General features: G+C 48.1%; 1 long non-coding RNA gene across 1 annotated transcript; it reads left to right on the top strand.

The window, feature by feature from the left end:
* The first annotated feature begins 5067 nt into the window (after positions 1-5067).
* On the top strand, positions 5068-7000 carry LOC134423287 (uncharacterized). Its single transcript, XR_010029041.1, has 2 exons — positions 5068-5258; positions 6824-7000. It is a non-coding gene; the product is annotated as an uncharacterized LOC134423287 (long non-coding RNA).
* Positions 7001-10547: the final 3547 nt, after the last annotated feature.

Genomic DNA, 10547 nt, shown 5'->3' with positions numbered 1-10547 from the left:
GAGTTTGTCTGCTTTTTATAGCAGCTCTTGTCACCTAACACAGAAGGATTTTGAGCCATAGCTTGGGATCCCTCAGCACTGTTGCACAGCAGTCAGTTAATAGAAGACATTGTTCCCTGTAATGTAATGCTATAATTGTTTCAACTGTTTTGTTCAAGTTCTTTAATCTCTCCTCATGATCATCCCCTTCTGCATTTTTAATTATCAGTGCTTTCCATGAAGAAATGCTGAAGTGTGAAAGATTAGATAAGGAAACATCCAGCAGCCCTTTGCTCAGAGGGGCTGTGATCAGGACTGTTGCACTGATTTGTTAAACCACAGCCTGTGTTTTATCAGCGACACACATACCAAATGCACTGAACACAACAAATAAATACAGCTTCCAACAGGAAAGAGACCCCTTTCAGCATGGTGCTTCTGCTTGCTGGCTCATGTGAGAGAAGAACATTTTTTGTAGATGAGGAATGATGGAATAGGTCTGTGAGAACAGGATCAGGCTCATTTCAGGTCTGGGGGTGTCTGGTTTGCTCCTGACTCAGAGTGACCCTGAGCTGTCACACAGATGGCCTCAGCCAGCACCCAAGGGAGAGGACAGTGCTCAGGGACCCTGTTCTAAAGGGCAGCTGACTCTGATCCAGCTGGGACACTCTTAGGATCTTCTCCCGTGCCCTCAGGCTGGGGATTCCAACCATGCCCTCTAGAGACCACGTTCACATTCCAATATAACTGATTCTGTGCTGGCTATAGCTCTGCCCATACCCTGTTGTTTTCCTGCCCAGAACTCATGTGCAGAAATGCACCTGTTTCTGACAGATCTGGCTTCATTTTATCGTAGAACAATTCCTAAACAATTTAAGCCAAGCTTTCCTATGGCCAGAAATGAAGTCTCACTACCCTTCTGTGCAGGTTCACCTGAGGTTAATCTTCAGCCTTTGCCCAGGTGCAGGTTCTGCTGCTCCTGATGTGTTGAGTGATGTTGGGCAACGTCTACCAGCATCTCCAGCTGCCTGGGAGGTCTGTTCCACCTTAGATGGGGACTTCAAAAATTGAAGAGAAAAGACATTTTAGCAGGGCCTGTTGTGACAGGACAAGGAGTAGTGGTTTAAATTAAAAGAGGAATGATTCAGACTCGATATAAGGAAGAAATCTTTGTATCATGTGGGTGGTAAAACACTGGCACAGGTTTCTCAGAGAGGTGGTGGATGCCCCATCCCTGGAAGTGTCCAAGGCCAGGATGGACAGGGCTTGGAGTAACCTGGGATGGTGGAAGGTGTCCCTGTTCATTGCAGGGGGGTTGGAAGTAGATGCTCTTTAGGTTCAATCTAAACTATTTTATGGTTCTCTGATAGCCATGACCCCATTTAAAATCTTCCTATCCTGCAGAAGCAGGGGAGGAAAGGACACACATGGGACTGTTGGAAATGTGTTGAAGAAACAAGACTGAGTGTTCACAACATCTTTAAACAAATTGGAGCTGAGTATTGCTCCAGGAGCCCAACACAAACATTCCTCTTGCTGGTGGGAGATGGAGCAGCCCCCTGCCTTGTGTCCTGCCCTCTGTTTGTCCATTCAGGACCCTCTCCAGCTACTCCTGCTCTCCTCAGGCCAGGGGGAACTGCAGCTATTTCACAGGCAGCACCATCCACTGGGTTTTCTTAAACACTCTGCAGGGCCTGGCCTGACCAAGATCAGTTGAGCAGGTATGTTCTTCCCACATTAAAGCCAATTGACTCTGGATGGGGATGAGTGAGAGCAACATTTAGTCCAGTTTTGCCTTCTCTGTGGATGGGTTCATGTTGGCTGAGGCTGAGTCTCAGATCTTTCCTGGAGGCAGAGCCTCCTGTGCGAGTGAAGGCCGGAGCCATTAGAGCAGGGCAAGCCTTTGATCTCAAAATTGCACCACTTGAAACTGCAGATGAAAAAACCTGAGTTAATAAAGCAGCAGGCAAGCCTGCAAGTGAATCACTCCAGCTTCTCCAAAAGGATCAGCCCTTGTGCCTCTGAATTAGGGGGCAGGAGCCATGCACCACCCCAGAGGCACCGCAATGCTCCTGAAGGCCTCGGCGCAGAAAGAGCAGGGACCTGCCACCTTTGGCAGGGCAAGATGCCAGCAGAGGCAGGGAAAAGCAGGACAGGGGTGGGTGGGAGTGTGCTACAGCTCTTGGGGAGCAGTGGAGGAGCTGTGGAGGAGCAGCTCTGTGCAGCCTGGCCCCGAGCTGTGGAGCCGCTGCGGTCGGCACAGCGCCCGGGCAAATGGGGCTGGCTCTGCAGCCCGGTGCCACCCAGCAGCTCCCAAACCAGACCTGACTTGCTCCCTGCCAGCTCCAGAGCAGCCTGAGCAGTGTGGATAGACGTGCCCCGAGGATATGTCTGCATTGCAGTGCAGAGGTGAGGCCTGGGCTGGGTGAGACAGAGCTGGGCTGCTCCCTGGGAGCCGTGGGGCTGCCGAGCACCCAGGACATGGGAGGTGTGTGCTCCTGGCTCTGGGATCTGCAGGAGGAGGAGGAGGAGGGAGGGTTTTCACCTCAAAGAGCCTCATGATGCTTTTGGGAACTGAGTCTGGATGGTGGAAAGACTTTATGGACGGGCATGTGTTGTTCTAATCAGTGGGGTAGCCATTCTGTAGAGATTACATGGAAAAAATTATAAATTATGGAATCATTTAAGTTGGAAAAGCCTTTTGAGGTCACTGAGCCCAGGACTGCCAAGGTTACCACCAAACCATGTCCCCTGCACATCTTTTAAATCTCTCCAGGGATGATGACCCCATCATGGCCTCAGGTTGCCTATTCCAACACCTGACACCTTTTGGTGAAGATATTTTTTCTAATATCCAATGTAAACCTTCCAACCATCAGCACTGGGAAATGGACAAATTGGTGAAGCTGAAATTGGGAGAAAACCACTGCCCTCTTCCTTAGAGTTCCTGGATCTTTGACTGAAGATCCTCAGCCCCTGCAACCTGGCAAAGGGACAAACCCCAGCCCTTCAGCTGGGTGGTTCATCTCCAGGAAAGCAAAACCATCCAAACAGATTCTGGATGACTCCAGAAAATATTTCCTTTTAATGGTGTCCCATCTCCTGAGTCTGTGCTGCAAATGTGGTTGCTTATTCCTGAAATTCTTCTGTACTAGGGAGAAAAAAAAAAGAAAATAAAAGGTAGATAAAGAAGTGGTCAGAAGAAACTTTATCAACCCAAATCACAGGTGATTTTCAGTGGGGTCTTGGGTCTGGCACGAGTCAGCAGTCCCTGGAAGAGGAGTGGAGATGATTTTCCTCCAGGCAGCTGCAGGCACCTTGGGAATTACCTCTGCTCTCAGCATTCAGCACTAGATGGCATCCAAGGTGGGAATTTGGGCTCCCAGATGCAGTCCTGGGCTCTGAAATGATAATGGTAGCTGGATTAAAAAAATGAGGATCCCATCTGGATGACGGGAAAAAATCAAAGGGCAGAGGAGGTGGAGCTCTCCCATCTCCTGCTGCCATCTCACCGTGGTGCAGCCCCCTCCAAGGTCTGTTCCACCACCTCAGTGAGTGCTGGGCCACCAGGACAGGAAAATAATGTGACAGAGGGAAGAGCAAAGGCACCATCCACAAGCCAAGGTGCATTCGAGCCTGCAGGGATGCACTCACCTATCCTCTTTTTCCTGAGAATGCTGCCAGCCCCGTGGGTGCTGGGACACAGCACACTGCACACATTGCTCTGTGGGGTCCCTCTGCAGCCTGGGGTGACTGGAAATGCAGCTACTCTGAGCTGGAAAACATTTCCCAATGAGGGAATTACCTTTCCATCATCTACTATGTTTACTAAATAAACCAAATTGTCCCTAGGCCATTGATGGGACTTCGGAGAGAGCAGAAGCACCATGAGAGACAACAGACAACCCTTGCCTGAGAGATTCTTCCTCCTCTTCACCTTGCAGGTGTCTGCGGGATGAGGAGGGTGCCCAGCATCTCTGCCTGTCACCCATCTGTGTTCTCTTAGCTGGAAGGTGGGATTATCCCCCCCAGACTCCAGCTTGGGGAGCAAATTATTCAAATTATTTGCTTTTATCCCCTCTCAGCTATGCCATGGCCACGAACAGGTTCCTCAGGAGAGGCAGCAGCCAGGAAGGGGCTCAAAAGCACCCAAAGGTGTGAGGAGCAGCCAGGTAATGGTTACATGGCCCTGGGGGGCTGCTTGGAGGTGCAGGAGCTCCAGCAGAGACACAAGACTCCCTCCCTGCCCTGTCTGCACTCTGCAGGTGACCTCAACAACTCAATGAGCACTGTGGGACTGCCAGCACCATCTCCCGGGCCCTGGCCCTGCTGAGGTCCAGGTCCTGGAGGTGACTTTACAGCCACCTCTCCTGATGGTTTTTACTCTGTCTGGAGCTGCATAAAGGGTTCTCAGGTCTGAATATCTCACTACTGCCCAGAAACAGTTCTCTCTCTGAAACACCTTTGTGCTCATGCCTTTTGTTTTTCTTCTCCTTTTGTGTTTTCCTGGTGTGAACTCAGCAAAAGGCAGGGATGCAGGAGAGCTTTATTGAGGTTCTGCTGGAGGTTGAAATACTTCTCTTCCCAAAAGTATATGTACCTACAAGGAATAGCTTCAACCCAAGCCCTGAGTAGGCAGAGGCACTACAGACTGCTGTTTGTGTGTCCATTCCCTGTGCCTGCAATTATGGGGAAATTGCCATCGTGTAAGCAGCAGCTGTATGAATAACTCTATTATTTGTTATTATTAGTCCTAGACGTGTGTTTTTCTTGAGATCATATCTGCACAAGAAGGCACATTAATAATAGCCTTTTGAACTGGCCAAGTTTAATTTCTATGGATCGTGAAACTTTTGAAGCAAGGTGTTGTTTATTGCTTTCTTCTGAAATCAAAGCTCTTGAGAGGCAGCAGAGAGAGCTCTGTTGTGCTGTTCCAGGCTGAGTTCTTGTGAGGGCAGGCGGTCATGTTGAGCTCACCCTCCTCATCTGGCATCAGCAAAAGGGTCTCATGTTACAGCCTGGTGCCAGCCTATTTTAGGAAGCAAGATTCCCCTTTTATTCAATTATTTTTCATGTGAGTTCAAGTTCTGTTCTCCTTTGCTCTTTTTTTCTGTTTTGGTCTGTTTTCTCTCTTGCCTTCAGGTGGGGTGTGTGATACAGAGAACAGCAGCTTCCCAGCCACCAAGGTGCTGTGTGAGTATGGAAAACAGGAGCAAGAATGGGTCAAGAAATAGGAAAAACCGTGTGGAGTGTTCATCAAAGGACATGGAGCTGCTGGAGTGAGTCCAGCCACAAGGATCATCTGAGAGCTGCAGAACCCTGGAAGAGCTGTGGGTGTTCAGCCCAGAGATGGTTCCAACAAGATCTTAAAGTGCCTAAAGGGGATCCAAGAGAGCTGGAAAGGGACCTGGGACAAGGACAAGAGGCAATGGCTTCACACTGGCAGAGGGCAGGGGTAGATTAGACAGCAGGAAGAAATTCTTCCCTGTGAGGATGGTGAGGTCCTGGCTCAGGTTCCCAGAGAAGCTGTGGCTGCCCCATCCCTAGAAGTGTCCCAGGCCAGGTTGGATGGGGTTTGGAGCAACCTGGGATGCTGGAAGGTATCCCTGCCATGGCAGGGGGTGGAACTGGATGAACTTTAGGTCACTTCCAACCCAAACCATTCTGAGATTCATGTTTTCTCTTTGAGGGCCATTATTAGGAGCTCTTCATCTAAGTACTGTAGAAAAGAGTAAAATCAGGTTCCTTTATGCCCATCATGACCCAGCAGTATTTTCTGGGCTGCTTGTGAGGTGCCCACAGAAGCACAGGCAGTCACAGAGCCACCCAGGCTGGCAGAGAAAACAAACCCAAATGAAAGCAGTAAAACAGTGCCTTCTCAGACTTGTGTGAGTTGTGCTTTTGCTCTTGGGTTTGTCACCCCAAAAGCATTTCGCCCCACTTTCCCAGCAGCTGATGGCCCGAGGATTTGCTGAAGGCAGGAGGGTGTAAAGGTGGGAGAGTGCCTGGGAAAAGGTGAGGACAGGTAAAATGAGAACCCCAAATGCCTCATTTTGAGGAGGGGGAGGTGTCTTTTTCTTTCGTTTTTGAATCCCAGTATTTCAAAACAGTCCCGTGGTTTGGAAACAGGAGGATTTTGACATTCAGTGTTTGATGTTGGCAATTCTGATAAAGGAGATAAAGGGTCTGTGGTGGAGCACAGGAGTTATTTGTGGGCTGTTGGGCAATGACTGTCAGTGAACCTGTGTCTTTGTGTGTTTAAAGTGTAGTCCCTGACATTTACTGCCAATTTTAAAGGGATTTGCTCTTTGCTATATCATAATCCCTGATTCAGAGCAAATTTGCAGATTTTGAAGATCAGAAGAGGCCATTAATGCCCTAGTCTGAGTCACTGGATAGCTGAAGCCACCTAATTTCATCTCCTCCTGTACTACTGAGCCAGATACTTTGTGTTCAGATGAACCACAAAGCAAGACATGAAAGTAGAAAGATCAACCACTAACCCAATAGTCAAAAATGTGTTCCAAGGTTTGATCATTGTCACTATTTAAAATAAAGTGAGCAATGTGCTTCTCATTTTCCTTAGTCCACCTTCAGGTAGAAGAAAAATTTTTGCCCAAAAATTAATGTTAAAGCAAGTATTTCTTCATCCTGTTCAAAATAAAGGAAAAGGTAAACTGGATATATATCCCAGGGAATCTGCTTGTCTTTACAGGGAAAATAGCCTTCTTCTAGTGGTTTGATGCTGTGGTCCATAATGCAACTTTGTGTGCATTTGTAAAATCATTTGAGCTGCAGTAAGCTCAATATCATAACTTGAACAGATTTTTTTTCTTCTTTACAGACATTTCTTCAGCCTTTGGAAATCCAGCATCCCAAGCAAAATTAAACTGGCAGAGAAAACTGAAGCAAGAAGGGAAGTCTGTGCACTTAGAGAGAAAATTAAAGTTTTTTTTAAACTGGAATTGTCTGTGACAAGTGTGACAAGGCTTGGCTACTAAAAGGCTGTGTTGCAAGATAATTTTTGGGGGAAAGAATTGCAGCTAGAAAGGGGGTGTGAAACAACTCCTTCATGCTGAGTCAGTAATTTGAGTGCTGTAGTTTTGTAATTCACTACTAACCCAAACCGTGCATCCTACCACTCCTGAGTTTTTGGGCCTGGCTCTTATCACAGGAGCAAACAGCCCCTGTGAAAGGATTCAGAATACAAATGGGGGAGCAAATCCTTTTCAGAGCTATAAAACCCTCTTGTGTTTTAAGGAGCCAGAGCGTTTCTGGCAAGGCTTTCAAAGCAAACAGTGTCGAGGTCCTCTCGATGAATAGAAACATTAATATATTAGGTGTGTATTATGTAAATCCATGCTTCAGTGGAGCACTAGATAAGATAAATGGGAGCAAAGAACAGGCTTTGAAGGCTGCTGGTGAGATTTTGTGGGTGTGCTGTGCCACTTGAAGGCTTGGTGCAGAACTCAGAGCCCACTGAAGTCCTGCCCTCCCCTCCTGCTCAAGCGGCTGCTGCTGTGGAACCATTAAATTTTGTCACCACGTGGCACCAACTTGCTCAGCCACAGCACTGCAGGGCTGTGCCTGAAAAGCCTCTTTTCTCCCTGTTTTGGTGCAGAGGCAGGGAAGATCCTGCATGGCAGAACTGGGCTGTGCATCTCCCTTACATCCCCCTGGCACTGATGGCACAGAGGGATGAGCAGGTTACAGGAAACCCAGTCTGTGTGCTGGAGCAAATATTTGGGGAGGGTCCAGCCTGGCCCTGGCAAACACAATGAAATTCTTGAGGCTGGTGGACAATGACTTATCAAGATAGAGAGCTTTGGGAGCAGATAAGCCCAGGGACTTGTGCATTGTATACAAATACCTGGCCTGGCCCTCGCTGCTCACATGAGGAGTGATGCTGGAGCTCTGCCCTGGTGAAACTCCATTTTTTATTCTATAACTGTGCAAAACACGATGGACCGAGGGTCCCCACAAATGGGGCCACATGCTTCACTTTCTTCTTGTGCTGTTTCATCTCTTGATGAGCCCCAATCTTGCCCTACTTTTTTTTTTTTCTTTTTTTGCTTGTGATGTCTTTCAAAAACCTCTCCCAGTTACACACCCAGATCCCTCCAGTACCATCCCATCAAAGCAGAGTCTTGATTCACTTTGGGAAGACACAACCTCATGTTCAGCATCCCTTTTCCTGCTGCCCCACCACACACCTGCCCCACCAGCACCCACGTTCATCATCAGGGTTTCACGCTTTGAAAGTGATGCCAAAAGCTGTGGGGTGGGCCATAAAAATGGCATGGTCTAGACATGGAAAAAGATATTAATTTTTCTTTCACTTTTCACTTGCACGCGGAGCATTTTCAACCAGGTCATTGAGACAGTTTGCGACCAGAAATAAATCCAAGCCGAAAAAATGTCGGCGGACCTGTTTACTTTATAAACCACAAATGTTTGTATCCTGCAACAAATACCTGGGAAGTGCCTGGACCAGACATTACAAACGTGTTAACTACCCCGAGTTAAGCAGTAATCAATTCGGGGAGAAAAACCCGAGCTGGACCTCTCCTCTGAGACTGCTCTTCATAACGGGGCTTTCATTTAGGCCCCGGCCTAGCGGCGCAATTAAACCGTGGCACATTCTTGACTTTCAAACAAACTCCTGGGAGCTGGCCAGCCCCGAGCACAGACCTGGATTTCACCAGGCTGGAAACCAGGGTGATGTTCCACGTCTTTCACGAGCTGTTGTCGACGGTGGAAACGCCTGCCCGCGGTAGAAATTGGGAATTCCACATACAGCCCCTCAAGGCTGCGCTAATAAACACGTGAAGGGATTTGGGGGAAATACATGAAAATATTGGTCTGTTGAAATGCTTTTTGCAATGCCACCATTTTGGGAGCACGGTATATTATTAAGGACTGAATTTTTTAGTAATTAGCATTCATCAATAGTAATTTAGACTGCTGATTTTTGATTTTTGCTCGTTTCTCTGACAATACCGGGCCATGACCTGCAGAGGTGCTTTGGTGGAGCTGGAGTTTGGCATTCCCCAGCGAATGCTGAGGAATGGCAGTAGATGGTGCTGTTATTCTCTTTTTTGAGGACAGGGATGGCAGACACAGCTCTGACTGTACACAAGGTGTTACCAGTCCCTGGTGTCCCCAAATTATAAATCAAGCTCCTTCAAATAATGGGATTTGGTCTTTAGAAAATCTTAAACGTCCTTTATTACAGCTTCTGTGTTTTGATCTTTCAGATGAGATTTCAAACTCACATTTTCAAGCTGTTTGCTGTGATTGTGTAATTTGAAATTTATTTCTTTTTTTCATTTTTGTAATAACGTGAATTGAAATCCCCCAATCATGTCAAGAGCCAGCAAGATTTAGGGGAAACTAAATTAAATTAGGGTTGTGAAACTTGGCAGGAATACAGATGCTGGTTTCAAAACAGACTGGACTTTAAGTTGTTGGCAAATTGAATGTTGCTGACCCCGAGTGATTTGTGATGCCAGGAACAGGTCCCTGACCACAGAATGTCCCAGCCCTCGGGTCACTGAGGCACGTGCCTGAGGGCTCACCCTCCTGGCCTGCATCAGCCTGGATCCCCAACTTCCAGGACAGCACCAAAGGCTGCATCAGGATGATATATTTATCAGCTAATTCTTTTTAATGACCTGAAAGTTTATGAGGCTTGATCCTTCCCAGCTGCACTGGGGAGGGCAGAACTGGGCCCCCCTTGGATTTCACTTTTATTTGCCTTTCTCTGCAATGGCAGGTCTAACTCCAGCCTTTGTAAAAATTTAACAGGGCAATGTTGACTGTGCAGGTTGGACAACCTGGCGCCAGGGATGGTGTCCAGCATGGGGACAGGGCAGGGGACACAGCAGGTGTCCTGCCCTCAACCTCCTCCTGCCATGGGCTGGGCAGGGCAATGCCCCCACTCCCAGCCCCTCTGAGGGAGTTTTCTCCAGCAGAAGCAGCTGGTGATGCTAAAAATACCCCTGAACAGGGTAGTGGTGGTTGAGCTTTGGACTTTTCAGAAGTTTACTGGTATTTTGGCCTCGTGACTCCAGGCCAGGCCACCTGATGTGCAGCACGTAACCCGTGCTCCAATTTCCCCCCTCGGTGGGGAACAATCTCAGATAACGGATAACAATCAGCTCACTTTCTTATTTTAGGATTGCTGCAGCCATGGTCATTAGCAGCTCCAAGAAATACAATAGGCAGGGCCTGGTCCTCCCACACTGCGTGTCCCCTCTCCACAGGAATTGCTGCCAAAATCCTCCCTGTGACAGAGAAGCAGAGTGGGTTCCCAAGGAAGAGCTGGCTGTTGGTCTGAGGGGAAAAGGGTGGCATGGCACTGGGCAGTGCATCAAAATGAGCATCCCAAAGGGCACACTGCAGGCACCAAACTGCTCTGCAACAGCATCTGTGTTTGCAGCACATCAGGAAGACCAGAAGAGCTGCAACCTGGAGAAGATAAGGCTCCAGGAAGACCTTGGAACTACTTCCAGTACCTAAAGGGGATCCGAGAGAAGTGGAGAGGGACTTTGGACAAGGACACGCAG

The sequence above is a fragment of the Melospiza melodia genome, chromosome 11 (genome assembly GCF_035770615.1).
Source record: "Melospiza melodia melodia isolate bMelMel2 chromosome 11, bMelMel2.pri, whole genome shotgun sequence".
Classification (NCBI taxonomy): Eukaryota; Metazoa; Chordata; class Aves; order Passeriformes; family Passerellidae; genus Melospiza; species Melospiza melodia.
The sequence above is the reverse complement of the archived record's forward strand: the minus strand, read 5'-3'. Positions and strand labels throughout refer to the sequence as shown.